The sequence below is a fragment of the Anser brachyrhynchus genome, assembly GCF_964034855.1.
Source record: "Anser brachyrhynchus genome assembly, chromosome: 5".
Taxonomy (NCBI): domain Eukaryota; kingdom Metazoa; phylum Chordata; class Aves; order Anseriformes; family Anatidae; genus Anser; species Anser brachyrhynchus.
This window is the reverse complement of record NC_137699.1, coordinates 8,049,987-8,065,579: the sequence shown is the minus strand read 5'-3', so window position 1 is coordinate 8,065,579 and position 15,593 is coordinate 8,049,987. Positions and strand designations below refer to the sequence as shown.

The following is a 15,593-nucleotide window of genomic DNA, read 5'->3' as shown; positions in this document are numbered from 1 at the left end:
GATATATCTGAAATATTAAAAAGCTCTGAAAAAGAAGGGAGATGGCTTCCAAATGAAACCCTGTTAAAGTGTGCATTCATTATTCAATTCCTTGCTAAAACAAAGATTTTCAAAGACATATCACAACCTTAATGGAACTCCTTACTTTTCAATTGCAACAAAAAAAGTGAACATGCTCAAACTCAACAGAAGGTCTAAAAAGACTGTTCCCAACAAGCACACCTGTCGTTTCTAGTTGTGCTGCACTCCAAATAGAGGCCATGTCCTTCCTCTGGGTCAATCACCACACTTCATAGAATTAATCTCTCCCCAAAGTCACTGGACTGTTCATCAGAACCAGAGAAAAGATGCAAAATTACAACTAAGTAATTGAGATTGCACTAACCAGAAATAGACTCTTACAAAGACACAGTAAACTACCTAGCAAATTATCCTGAATTTCATCTTAGAAAAAGAGACAAACAACCGAGCAGGGCCATTCTTATTTTTAACTCCTCTTCATTAAATCTTTCTGTGGAGGATGAACACACCCAGAGGACTGATGAACTCAAAGGACTTTTCTCCAACTAGAGATCCCAAATTAGTGACATCTCTGATGAGATATTTGAATCCCAGGAAATCCCAGTATAGGGTCCTATGATCCACAGATATTAAACTGAGAACTAAACCATCTGTTCAGAAAACCCTGACTGCTACTAGCTGCTAAACCAGGCAGATCACCTCTTCTCTATGCCAGTACCCTCTCTATCCCTTGTTTGTTTTATGTGTATGAAATTGATCTCCTACAGAATCTTTTTCCATATCCTAAGGGGTCTCCTTGTGATTAGAACAGCAGCAGCATTCAACAAAATACTTTTATATTTTAAAAGTGAGAATATTAATACTTTTATACTTTAAAGGTGAAAGCATGGGTTCAGGAGGTGTCTACAAGGTCTCTCTGAACTACATACAATGTAGCAGAGAATTGTGCTGTATCCTATTTAACATCACGTCTTTGTACCGGGTTTAAATAACTAGGGACAGAGGACTACACCAAAAACAACTAACAGGACACATTATTTTATATATCTATTGGCTCCATCACCACACAATTAGGCAAGAGGACTGTGCCCTGTACTCTAGAGTGTGCCACATGCAAAACTATGGCCCTCAAAGGAACTGATTCATAAATCTGTGCCTTCAACTTGCCTTAAAATACAAATTTCTTTCCTTTGCATAGGATTACTATTGACGGCAGCTCTTGAACTTAGAACATGAAGCAGCTCAAAAGAATGAGCAGAGGTGTGTAAAAATGAGAAGACAATTTAAAGCCACCAAAAGCCTACAGGAGGAAAACAAATAGCAGAAAGAATATTTCAGGTTCTGCTTCCTGTACTTCACGTCATAGTGAGTGAGGTCTTTAATATTCAGCTCCTGCAAAATACTTTGTAATAACTCATTCCTAGAATATTATGTAACAAAAGTATTATATTAACCATGTAAAACATTTACAGTTTGTTAAAATAGATAGCTTTCCCCTTTGAGTCATTGTGTTAGTCATTTTTCAAAAATCAAGATTCCATGTTTTACTTAACAATCATCTTTCACAAATCAACTGCTAAGAACCATTATGAGAACAGGCATCTATCTCTATATTTAATTCTCCTAGCTGAAAATTCTAATTACATTGTGAGCCAAGTTATCTGAGATTTAGCACTACTGCACCAGAAAAGGCATGGACACTTTGGTCAATCTGGAAAAGGAAACATGTTTGTCTATGTTTTCTGTAACAGCAGATAAATGGTGTTTTTCTGTTTGTTTTGCAATGTATCATTTAGTCATGAAAAGCTGCCTAGTTTTATCATACACCACATTTAGAATGATATTTGCAGTATATAAAACATTACCAGTAGACTTGATAATTTACTCAAAATAGTTAAATATGACAAGACATTAGGAAGAAAGGGTACCAACAGACATTAAATACTGCTCTAAGTTAAGTAGGTAACACGGAATAATTACAGGCATACTTGCAACTGATCTTACACGAATATAGACAATATTTTTATTTAAAATAACCAGAAATTCTATTAATTTCTTCTTTTTTAAAGATATAAATGCCAAGTAAATCATTAAAAGAAATGTCAGCTCTATCAGTGGCAGCTGCTCTTCCTACTTAAAAAGGAGGAGAAGTGTAAGAGCAGGGCAGCTAGCAAACCCCACAGCGGTCTGCAAAGTCACTAGTGGGAAAACAACAAAGGCCTTTCCATGCAACTAACACAGATGTGCCCATAGCCAAACTGTCAGAAACAGTTAAGATGACGGCTACTCACAGTTCATTATTTCCTTCTCACAGGTCACTGGGTGACAAGCTGGGTCACCATGCTTTGTCGGCTGCTACAGTCCTTCTCCTCCTCCTCCCCCCCCTCAGATCTTATTCCATTTAAATAAAGGTAAGCCACTCAAATCAGTATACTAATGTAAACAAATATATTCAAATTATTTCTAAAAACGGGACTGTAATGTTTATTATACATTCCTTTCATTTTCAGATGGACATATAACATTTTCCCTCTGTGATGAACTGAGAACCAAATTTGTATCTGTGGCAGATATAGCTATTAGAATAATTTTGTCAAGATGAGACTAAAGCATATAATGAAAGCTAATATGTCACCAATTCAAAGCTTTAACCTTTAGAACACTTACATGGCAGATACATCATGGAAAATCATTGCAACTCAGTGAAAAGATGGTTGTCATAAAGGAGTTTTCACAAAGAAATCTGAAGGTGTATTTAAAATTAATGCAGACTACTTTTTAAATACAAAAATACAGTGTAGAGCTGTTTATAAGCGGAACATGAATAACTCTATTTTGAAAATATTTGGTATCCAAAACTAACTGTCTTTTTAAAAAAATACATTCTCATCTGTATCCATGGAGTAATCATAATTTATAATGTAGATCATGACTTTCACCTTTATTTTGTCCACTTAGAATTTATAAATTGCTTCATTTATAAATTTCTATAAAGAATCAAGGTCAAACATTCAATTAGCCTTTACAAACAATTTTACCAATTCATAGTTGTGTCACTGATGAAAGTGGGAGAACATTTCCATCTCCTTGGGGTGTTCTTCAGTCATTTTTCCCCCACTGGTAAGTCTTCAGAAATGTAATAACCGAATCTGCCCAACTGATTCAGAAAAAAATAAAATGAAACCAACTGTCCCAGATGTGTCTGTCTTAGTATTAAATATGACAAGGTCATAAGTATTCTGACCCAGATCCAAGAGTGCTTGTACCTAGCATGTACATAGCTTGGAACACACTTAAATACATATCCACATTGGAGACAAAATCTTTAGAAAATTGTGAAATCAGGCTTACCTGTGGAAGCAAAGTGATCCAATAAGGCCGCAAACTAAAAATACATTGAAACAGGTGACTAATTTTAGGAATATTACCAGTGCTATTTAAAGGGACAAATCACAAATTCAATGTATTGCTGGGATACCCAAAATACAGAGCGAGTGTTCTTTCTTCCCCTTCTTCTTACTAGAATTTGTCAGTGTTCCATGTTGAATTGTAGTTCGACATTCAAATATTGAAACAAAAGGAACAAGAAATATGCCATTTGAAGTACAAAATATTCCTCTTAGAGATGCATACAAGAAAAAAGTGTGAACTGTTGCATGTAAATTCATTCAGTAACTGCTCATTTTAGAGACTTAGCTGACATCAAAAGAAATCTATCTGTTACAGTTGATGATGCAAGAATACTGTCTTTCCTTTTTAGGGCCCAACTAGAAAGATCCTAAGAATAAGAGAAGTAATTTAAAATGCTGTCAGAAGTTACAGGGGTCGCATTTCTACCATATAATACCTAAAATATTAAGTTGTTTTCTTGATGCAAAGATGATACTACGCAACATCTTTCTACACGTGTCCATTCTCCAAAATTTGAGTGAAAGGAGATAATGGATCTGCAGCTTCCCTTATGTGAGCAGTTCAGTGAGAATAAGGATGGGAAGGAAATTAGTGGCTATTAGTTCTTAGTTAAGTCATTAGCGCCTGTACACTGAAGGAGGTACATAAATCAGAATCATATAGCTCACTTCTCCACTCATATTATATTCTAATACCATTCTTACCTAAATACTTAGCAATTTCAATCCTCCGTACCTATGGACTAGCTTATGATAGGATTTTTTGTCCATTTGGGGTAACGTTTGCCTTTTAGAAATGGAAAGGATTTTTTTTTTTGCCAACGGCATTTACTGGAATGAATGAGTTTTTCACATTTCACATAGGAACTCAGGGATTAATTCAGGTAAATCATAGATGAGGTTCGGGTTGTCATATCCTATAAACATCATGCATCTCGTAAATTTGTGAAAGTATCAGATGCAATGAAAAAACAGCATTTGACACCTTGAATAAGGTGTCCCCAAAGATAAAAAGGACTTGTTGAGACTGCTAAGGAAGGACATGCAGAGAAACAAGACAATTTGCTTGTCTTTGCTACCATGTATCATAGAATAATGTGCAAGTGAATAAACAAGATAAAGGTAAGAAAAGGACTCAGTGCAAGTTTCAACCAGCAAAAATAAGAAAGCCTAGCTGCATAAAAATTATTGCAAACAGATTAACTTGTAATCCAATTAACCACATTCTTTGAAATGTATCCCTCTTTTCATAGAGCCCTTCCTACAAAAACCTATAGATTAGATTTTCTTCCATTGTGGCACCAACTTCATTCTGTGGTGACTCTCCATGAAAGCATGACTGTTTCTCAGAATCCAAACCAGAAACAAATAAACAAAACCCTAATAATAGAGCTCTGAGCTGCACATTCCCCCAAAACACTAAGCTAGAGAAGGAAACATTTAGGGCAGGATTCAATTTCTTAAATATAGACCCTTGTTGGTATTTGAGACTGCTAATGTATCCTAAGGATCTGCACCTTACACATCTAAGGTTTGCAGGAGACTTACTGTAATCTGAAGGAGCTGAAAGCCTGATGATATAATCTTCAGCACCTAAAATCACACTAAACACCTATGCCTTGGCAACTGAATTTCCTTTTAGAGACTCTTCAGATCACTTCTCAAAAACCAGTCTGATAAAAATTCTACAAGTATGTTGAGCAGGACACTTAATCAAAAAGAATTTGTAAAAACAGTTGACCATCTTAGGAGGGGCAGGATAATATTCACTTCATCGACCTATACAGCTGGACCAACTCCTGAAACAAAAATTCTAGGACACAGAGATACAGTTTCCTCTGCTAACACAATGTATACTTCATATGCACCTATGACAGTCTTTCACGTTCTGTAAAGAACGGCAAATTTCATTCCTACATTGAAATAGATAGAAGGATAGAAACCTTTCCCTTATTTCTCACATCATCTTCCAGAAGGGCATTGAAAGTATTCTACGAGCTACAGAATACATTAGTCTATCTCAGTCTGCTGAAAAACAGCAGGAAAAGAGGATTTAACTCACTTAAAACTTCCATAACAGAGGTAATTGCAGGAATTTTGAATTAGTTGCCACTGCTATTTAACACCAATGTTTTTGACCATAAAATAATGCTATTAATTTATTATTTTAATATTTAATTATAGTTCAGAAAAATACTTTAGACTGTGTAACCAGTTTTGGTGGAAAGAAATGCATAAAGACAAAGTCAAGCATTCAGTGCTTATAAACTATTTTGACTGCAGATAATCTTCTAAATCAAATGTCTGTGTTCACCAAGAAAAGTTTTTTAGCTTAACATTCAAAAACTTACTTAGTTCAACTTTCATTCTAATATTGAGTAACGTCTAGTGGCCTTCCATCTGAATGGGAAGCTTTTTTTTCCTTAATGTTTTGATCTAAGAAAACACCCAAAAGCTCAAAAATATCTAACGAATGGCATTTGGCTAGTTAACCAAAACTTTTTTTTTTTTTTTCCTAGTTATAAAGAACCCTCAAACCAGGGCAAAGTGTTCTGCCTCCTGTAAGTAGAAGTAATTAAAAACATTACTATTAATGTTTTACTCAAATTAAAATACAGTCCTATACTGAAAGTAACTGTGTCACTTAGTACTTCAGCTCAGAATGACTTTCAGGTTTATAACAAAGCATTAACCATTTAAACTTAAATCTTGTTGCACAAAAGATGTCACAATGTTGATAGAAGCTATATTTCTTTATGTAATTTGTGTAATGTGAGGTTTGTAGATAAAATTGAAAAATAAATTTTCAATTATCAAACATTCTACACATCAATCTTTAAAAGAAATGCATATAAATGTCACCCTTTTTCATTAATATTAGGCAAAATCCGTGTTCACTTATCAGCCAGAGGGTTTCTGAGATATTTCAATAATATCCAGGAAATCAATCTTACATGAAACTGAAGGAAAACATCTAATGTCATTGAACAATAAATATCAGTTCTGTCAGTGGCTTACCTTTGAGCTGAGGCCTTAGGATGTTTCTCTTCTAGTTTCCTCACCAGTGCCACTGTCAGCTGTGTAGTCTCCCCTAGGGGATCTGCAGGCATTAAATGGGCGTCCAAAGGTCCTGAAAGTTGTTTCTGACTGGGGTTGCTGACATTTTTTTGCAGAATCTAAGAGACGGAAGTACAAGCATGCAATTTATAAATTGTTAATTAAAATAATGTGTGTCTCCTTTTCCAAGTAAGGCTGTTGATCAACAGAAAATGTCAGAAATACAAATAGTTATGTCAAGATGCATCAAGAAACAAACCTACAGAGTGATTTTTGTTTCCTTTCCTTCCTTCAAAGTTTCTCCATATAGAAAATAAGAAATTTCAAAATTTTTTCTCATGTGGAATATAAACTTAAATAGTTCTGAGATATAAATACATATAGAATACATGTTTATTCATTAAAATCCTATCTACAACTATTATTTGCTTAATAATTTAAGCACTTTATTAAATTAAGAAATCAAATTAGGTTATTTAAGGAAATAAGTTGACTTCCACACTATTTTCCCTTTCAAAATGTGTTTTTGAAAGGACTGTCTCTGATCTGCCTCTGGCTTAATACTATGACCTCTTCTGCTGAGCTGCTGTCTATCTCCTGATGAGCTGCAGATCAGGCCCCATGGTGAATGCGGTTTTCTGTCTGGGTCACCTCCTCTTTCATTTAGTTCCTCTAGGTAGGTCAGGACAAACTCAGGGTAAGCCTGTAGGAAAGGACAGAGGCAGAGGAATACTGAAGAAAAACATCAGCTTTATCAGCAGAATCACAACAATCTAAACACCAGGAATGATGGGAAAAGTGGTCATTGATGTAGGCAATATTACAAAAGTTCCTGTGTGTAAATAACTTCGTATTTCATAAAGTTTTCAAATGTACAACTAGATAATGACCTTTTCATATGCACTCAAGTGAAAAATGTATAAAAATCTTTTATCGTTATGTATCAGTTTAAGAATAAAGACTGACAGCTCTCAAAACAGGAATTCTTATAAACATGAAGAAAAAATTGTATCCCTATATTTAGATAATCATATGTAATTAAGTGACATATTTAGGTAGGCATTTCCATGAAAGATTAAAAGAATTTTAAATGGCATATTCTAAATTAAAACATACCATATACATACATTTTTGATTATTTTAAATCAAAGAAAATGTTACTATTTTAATTAGTAAATAAAAACATCTATCTTCTTAATGCTCTGTTGATCCTTGCTTACATGGCCAAACTCCCAAAACATGCCAGTTTCTCAGGCTCCACACTTCTATCCAAGCAGTTGTCAAAAGTCTGTCTCCATGGTGAAATGGGAAGAATATTTTTTGATTTATAATCATAGAGTATCCTGAGTTGGAAGGGATCCACAAGGATCATCGAGTTCAACTCCTGGCTCCACATAGGAGCACCCAAAAATCCAGCCTGAGCCTCTCCTGTCACAGCTCCATGCCGTTCCCTCGGGTCCTGTCATTGTCCCCAGAGACAGCGCCTGTCCCTCCGCTCCCCTCATGAGGAAGCTGCAGGCCGCCATTAGGCCTCCCCTCAGTTTCCTCTTCTCTGGGCTGGGCTCTAATCCAAGTGACTTCAGCTGCTCCTCATGTGTCTTCCCCTCTAGACCCTTCACCATCTTTGCCACCCTCCTTTGGAGGCTCTCTAATAGTTTTATGTCCTTATACTGTGGTGCCCCAAACTGCACACGGTACTCGAGGTGAGGCCACACCAGCGCATGGTAGAGCAGGACAATCACTTCCCTCGACCACCTAGCAATGGTGTGATTGAGGCACATGTAAGACAATGTGCTTCGCTCTTTGATACCAATCAGGTTTTGGAGTCTTGCCTTAATATATATTTTATTTGATTAGGCTTTAATTTTAAATTCTTTAAGCATCTGTACTATCTTTAATAGAAAATGTATAGATATTTACCACAAAAAGTTAGACCAAAACTAGTAACTATTCAAACACTGACAGTTAACACTATCAAACTGAAATCTATTAACATATTAAACCCTTAGAGTTACAGACTGAAGTGCCTCAGAAGTATAGGAAAAGCCATCTTTTTTCTCTGTTATGTCACTCATGAGTGTACCAACATAAACAATTTCATTTTTAAGGTAGGTATTGCTACAATACTTAAGTACCTGGACATTTTCCAAAGCCAGTTCTGCATGGACATTCCACTGATTCATCAAAACTTCTAAGCTTAAACAGAAAACAAAACACCTAAACTGAAATCTACTCTCATGTTCTGAGAGGACTTTTTTGTTCATTTCTTAAGAACACTTTATAATGTTTAATTTGTTGTTCTGACCTTACATTTTACTAGACATGCTTAACAATAAAGCTCAGTTTTTTAGCTTCAGCTACATTATTTTTAATTTAGCCTTCTGTCAGACTTTTCCCATAGGGCAGATATTTTCAATTTAGGAACATATTTTCCCTTAAATTAAATCCCTTCACAACAGCAGCAGTACAGCAAACAGTGGGGTGTTTTTACTTCTTAAGGAAAAAAAAAAAAAAACAAACAACTTACCAACCAATAATATTAACTCTTCTCCTGTTTATCACCTTGAATAGACAATATATCATGAAACTTTCCTGTGCTGCTTCAGTTCCATCTGTATTTTAATTCTGATGGAATATGCTAACTTAGATTTCTGGCATATTTTTCAGATTTGGCTATATGAGTCCATTTCCTTAAATAACACTCTTCCTCTACAAGAACTTTATGCTCACATTACTTAACAGTGCTACTAAGAAAAGTGGTTCTGGTTCCTTTCTCACTTTTCACCTTTTCTCCCTGACTCCATGCCATCATTTCTTCTGTGCCAGAACAAAGCATTTGGCAGCCATGCAATGACAACAAACAGAACAAATCTAAGTTAAAATTAACACAGTAAAATGATAGTTATTAGCCACATGGGTACTCAAACCCAGCTTTCTGCATGTCACTGTGCAGCATATTTATGCCAGTAGGCCAGAGGGCATGGAAGCTGATGAGGGAGTCCTTGTTTCTGTCTGATTCATCACAGTATCTATAGGTCTGCATTTCCTTGGCATTGAACAGCCACTGTGCAGGAGAACTTCTGTCTCTTTCAGAAAAGTGAACACACAATGAACTCCCGGTGCTGAATGTGACAAAAATCTCAAACCTTCCCAGGACAGGAAAACTGTTTTGCAGATAGTTCTACTCTTAATCAAATAATACTTTAGAAAGTTTTATTTGTAGTCCTAAATACATTTCAGCACATCTATCTGGGGCAGGTTTTGCTTTCAGCGCACACCACTTATGTAGAAACCTATTGGGAAATGCACCTTCAAAACTCGCAACAAAGCACACTGAAAAACACAATTAGCTTATCTTGCTCACTTTCTGGAATTGAAAATTTTACTTATAAATTATCCATAACATTTACCTGAAAAAAGAGTATATAACTTGACCTACAGCAAGTAAGGATATCATTATATTTTTAGGCTAATAAACATTCAAGGGGGGAAAATATAAAATTATTTTTTCCTTTCTACATCAGAATGAAGAGTTTGTGAAAAAGAAAATCAAAGTCATGATTGAATTATGGATCGATGTCTTAATAAATACCTCATGATTTTACTGTTTTTCAGTAGATAGTATTCTCTCACATAAAAAAAAACTATACGTTGATTGCGTAGAGGAGAGTGTACATTAATGGCAAATACAGTAAGTAGCAGGTATTAAATCCAAGAAAGTGAGTTTTCTTCTCAGTCTGAATGATGTGTCACATATCATTACACTGCATTTTGCTGCTTTCCTTTATGTCAGTTTTTGTTGGCCTACATATGCTGCAACTTATAATAACATGACACTACAAATAAAGTGAATGTGATAGAAAATATATAGAGAAATACAACATGTTTCAAACAGACCTACTATTGTTAGTATTTTTTCCCCTCTAGAAGACATACAGGCTAGAACTGAAGTATTGTAGCAGTTATTATCAGAAACTTTGTATATTAGAAGGAGAGAGGTTTCTAAACTGCAATATTTTTTATATTGAAGTATTTTTTATATTGAAGTAAACGATCATAATGCCTACTGAAATAAGGAATAGTACAGCTGACAACTGTATTTTTTGATTATTCAAAGCATTCTAGAATAATTCCAAATAGCATAAAATGCAATAGGAATACGGTCTCCATTTTATTCGTCTACTGAAGTTTTCTGAGTAGTCGAGTCAAATCCAATGTCAATCTGAAAAGATGAAAAAGGGAAGTCCACTGCTAGAAGGGTATCTGGTATTGATTTCATACTGGGCAGGGTTTTATTTTTTTTTCCCATTTTTCCCAAGGTTACCAGTATATAGCACTACAGACATTCCCAGCATTTCTGTCAACATTTTCAAAATGTTCATGTGTTTAACATGTTCAAATGCCCAGACAAAGGCACAATTTAAAGAATCTTCAACAGCACGAATCACCGGATATAAAGCACTGATATGCTAATGCAACCTAACCTTTTAATTTTTTTTAATTTTTTTTTAGACGACAAGGCAGCTGGGAAAAACAAACAAACAAACAAAAAAAAAACTACACTTTGGTGAATACTCTTCCACCCTTCCACTGATGTCCATGGATGCTGTCCATGCTGATAGTAATGTGTATGAACCTGCTGACCTACAAAACATCAGAACTCAAACAAGAGCTCAGGGTTCTCATCATCCGCAACACACACTAATAAAGAGGAGTTCCTGTCAACACTGTGCAAAGAATACTATTGCGATCACACTGTCCAGATTTTTGTTGTCATTTGAAGATTTGACCTGACCAAAGTAACTAGAAAGGAACCATTCAGCAACATATTTACAACCAGGAAAATATACTTGATTTTAATCAATATGTTTTAAAATATATGCTATTTCCTTTAACTACTAAAAGTAAGAAAAACAGTAACTCATTGCTATTTTGAAAATTTTCTGTTGTGTTTATTTATTTATTTTTAAATGCTTCTTGGAGAAGGAAGGATGCTTTTAAATTTAGCATTTCTCTTTAGACCTGAAGATAACGATTTTTTATTTCTTCTTGTTATTGAGCGCCAGCTTTTAGGACACCTGCTTTGACAGTGGACTGTTTTTTGATTTATTGATATTCATTGATATTCATCTACAATAACGATAGAAACTGTTCTAAAGTATTTCCCACAGCCCATTAATTTCACACAAAGGTGCTGTATGCTCTGCAATAAAAATAAGATGCCTCTAACTTCTTTGATCAAAGAACATCTCACTATTTATTAAAGTTTTTTGCCATGCTTCTTCTATAAACTAAATCCCTATATTCAATCCTTGTTAAATGTTAACAGGATGTGTTAGTAGCATAACAAGCTTGAGCTTAAGGGTCTTAAATGCTTTCCCAGAATGCATTTTAAGCCCCTATTAAAGAACGAATATGAAAACGATGAAGCACACATCTCATTTTAGATGCCAATTGCTCTTCAGATTCCTTTCAGAGTTAGCTTCACTTCTGACTTCTAGTTATCACAAGTTATTATACTGACTGAAGAATAAGATATATTTTCATAATGTAATTGAAATAATTTAAAATGTGAACTACAATTTAAGAAACAAAGCATTAAAAAATAAAAATTCACAAGTAAAATCCCGCACTGTTTCCATTAGTTTTATATTTATATTCACTTATTCAATAAATACAAAATATTTAGAAAACATGAACAGGACTTATTGTAGTAAGACTACAATGTTTATGGTGGTAAGGATCCCCCCCCCTCCCCCCCTTCAAAAGAAAAAGAGATTACAGTTAAAAAGAAAAACACACCCCGAAGTCCGCTATTTGCCAAATGCAGAAATAATACCACACCTAACAGTAGATGGAGCCATTATTTCCTAAACTCACTACTGACAGATGCTACTTGTCTCTGTTACAAAATGAGTACTTCAAGGAGTTGTATTTCATTTTACAAAAACACAAATAAATTGGCATTTACACCTCAAATTGCATGATTTCACAAGTGAAAAAAAATGCTTCATTTCTGAAAACACCATGAATAAGTACCTAACAGTAAATAAAGATGTGAAAAAGAAATAAGGTCTCTGAAGCTCAGCTTATTGGATAAAAGGAAAAGCGGAAAAGCAAATAAATCATGCATTAAGAATTTTTGAAGTGAAAAGGAATGAATATATTCCTGTAGTAATGGTAACTGAATCAGAAAAGCTACCTCAACCAGAACTGTCCTCTCTCTATATATGATACCAAGGACATGGGCATTTTAAAATCAGGTTCAAAATTATTATGTTTGTCATTAATGACTAACAGTATTTGTATCCACATCACATTTGTTAGGAAAATGAAGATTTTTGAAAATCCTTTTCTATCTTTCATTCTTTGCTACTTGAATATAATTCAGCAGCTTACCTCAATCACATTGTTCTGACTCAGGTAAACCCAATCAGTATGCCAGAAGTGAATTATACCTTCACTATGTATTTGGATAATATTTTAGATAATAAAGGACTGCTGTGGTGATTGAGTTAAACAAGAGCAATGAGTGTTCCAGGCAAGTTGATTGTCCTTAATGGTATGATCAGCCTTCTCCTTAAAAGATACTGTTTAAAAAAAAAAAAAAAAAAAGAAAGAAAGAAAAGAAAACTGTACTTAATGAAATTAACCACAATTGAGATTCTTCTAATTAACAGAGAATAAATCCAAAAGAGCCCTAAATGATCTCACCTGATATTCTGCTCCAAAAGCTACCACAGCTTAAACCAAAGATTTAGTTACTGAAGCAAAATTGATTTCCCAGCTCTGTGGCTCAGTCTCCAAATGAAGCGGTCCAAACCTTTAGTTAAATATAGCAATTAAAAGTATTTAAAATCAGCTCGTGATTCAAACCATATAAAATCAATCAGCTCTCCCTGATTGATTTCTTTGGACACTTTTGCAGTACCATCAACCTTTCTGGACCTAACAGAAGAGTATCTGAACAACTTTTGTACATTAGATATGTAAATTGTGAACAACGCATGTTAACAAGGAGAAATGAAGTTTGCATTCCTGTAACTAAAACAAGAACTGCTGTCTTCCTGTCAACCTGGCAAGTTCTACAACATTAAACTTTAAATTACAATTTTATATGTATTAGCTGAATAAATATCAGATTGTCATAAAACTGAAATTTATATTGTCACAGGTAGAACTGTGAAAGCTAACATTATGTAAAGATAACTTCATGTTCACCCAAGTAAGTCAGTTTTTTTTTTTAATGTGAATAGCTTCAAAAAAGCTACTGCATACATACATGAAAAAAAATGATTCTGATATTTAAAACAATTTATATTCCTTCTTCCTCTGCAATTTAAATAATGCATATAACAATTTTTCCTGAGCCTTGGGGGGAAAAATGATTTTAAAATCTGTAAATTCCTCTAACGCATAATATTCCTGCAGAATTCAAAAGTCAAAATTTCAAATAAATTTTAGTTTGTTTTGGTTTTCTTCATTTTAGTTGTCCACATTACTATATTCTCTATTAATGTTGACATTTTATAGTGCTTTTAATAGTTTTCTTTTTATTCTCATCTTTCACGTGTCAGTTGAACAGAGGTTGCTTAAGTAGATGCAATGTCATCAAGTCTTGAAATAGAAACTGTTCCCGATCAGTAGTTTCAGGGTGTTTACAGAAACACATTTCTGAAGTCACATCCTACATCAGGCAAGACAGAATTCTTTGCATTCCAATATACAGACAGTTGCTTAAGGATATATCAGCCAGCCAGGACCACGCATGTCTGACTTGCGTAACACTTACTTTAAATATAAGTAAATCAAAACTAGGTTCAGTAAACAATCTTATTCATCTGGGACATGTCTTAGAAATGTCTAGCAGAGGTAGGGGTCATTTTTTTCCCCCAAGTGTCAGCAAGTGACAGATCTCAATGACACCCCATGTTATTTTTCTACAGGGAGTACCAAGAACTAGAAATATACAGACTTACTACAAATCTTGACATCTGTAACAGTCCCAGGGTATCACATCAGCCCCTTTAGGTTATTTCAATTTGATCTACATATCCATGAAAATAAAAATCAATGTGCCCAATGGTCTAGTAAAACATTCACCCTATCCTATCCAATTGTTTCTTTTCTGTGAAGCACAGGCGTAAAAGGCACAGTGACCCTCAAAGCTATGCCATTGGGAACATATCCATCTTAGCAAATGATCTCTCATGCTGAACAAGTTAATAGATATCATCTATTAAGAGAATTTTCCCCTTGATCCTTCCGCAGTGGCCAAGGCCTACTAATAAGTGAACGCTGTAAATATTGGCAGGTGCTTTTACAGGATCCATGTAGAAAGACAGCAAATGGAGTCTTTTAAAGTACTTGAACTATATGGAATATCATCCTCAATATCTAAATTTAAGATACACTTTTTATTGATATAATCTCATTACAACATAAAGACTTCAGTTACCAATGGAGAATTTCAGAACATTCTTAAATCCAGATGAAAAACAAGAGGTTTCTGCCCTTTTAAATGTTTCCTCTTTATACATATGATTAAACAAATAATTGCTCAGAAGATTAACCTGTCCTGTTGTCAGTGCAGGAACACGCTTGTGAAAGGTTTTAAATGGTATTTCCTTTCATAAATATAGTTGAACTTGTGAGCTTTTTTGTAATATCACATAGCTGTATTTATCAAATTAAGTAATAATACCCATGTATTTTATGAATCTGATATCTGCAAGCAAAGGTTTACTAAAAATATGTACAAGTGGTATTTTATACTATTCCACCTCAAAACTTAGAGAACTAAGAATTTTAGGTACGAGAAAATGTGTTGACTATATTTAAAGGAAACAGTGGCTTCTTCAGGTCCATTAACTCTAGTTGTCCTACCTGCAGCCAACAAATATTAGCTAGCAATAAAATCTGTTTATGCACTATCAGTGCTATTCCATTAGTTGTATAGAATCTGGATGTAAACTAACATTACAAAGAGGATCACTTTTCACACAAAATTTTCAAAAGCTGAATTTTAAAGATGAAAACAGTATCTCTCATTGGAAGTAGGCATTTTAAAAACAACTCGGGCAAGTAGTTGCATCTTTTATCATG

General features: G+C 34.5%; 1 long non-coding RNA gene across 1 annotated transcript in view; it reads right to left on the bottom strand.

Annotated features, from left to right (window-relative positions):
- Nucleotides 1-15,593, bottom strand: part of LOC308196375 — a 167,714-nt gene that overhangs the window by 26,524 nt on the left and 125,597 nt on the right. The window contains exons 9-13 of the long non-coding RNA XR_013952171.1: nt 13,203-13,311; nt 12,888-13,078; nt 7,059-7,191; nt 6,450-6,607; nt 3,060-3,178 (exon numbers count right to left, since the gene is read on the bottom strand). This is a non-coding gene — a long non-coding RNA (uncharacterized lncRNA). The remainder of the gene's footprint in view (nt 1-3,059; nt 3,179-6,449; nt 6,608-7,058; nt 7,192-12,887; nt 13,079-13,202; nt 13,312-15,593) is intronic.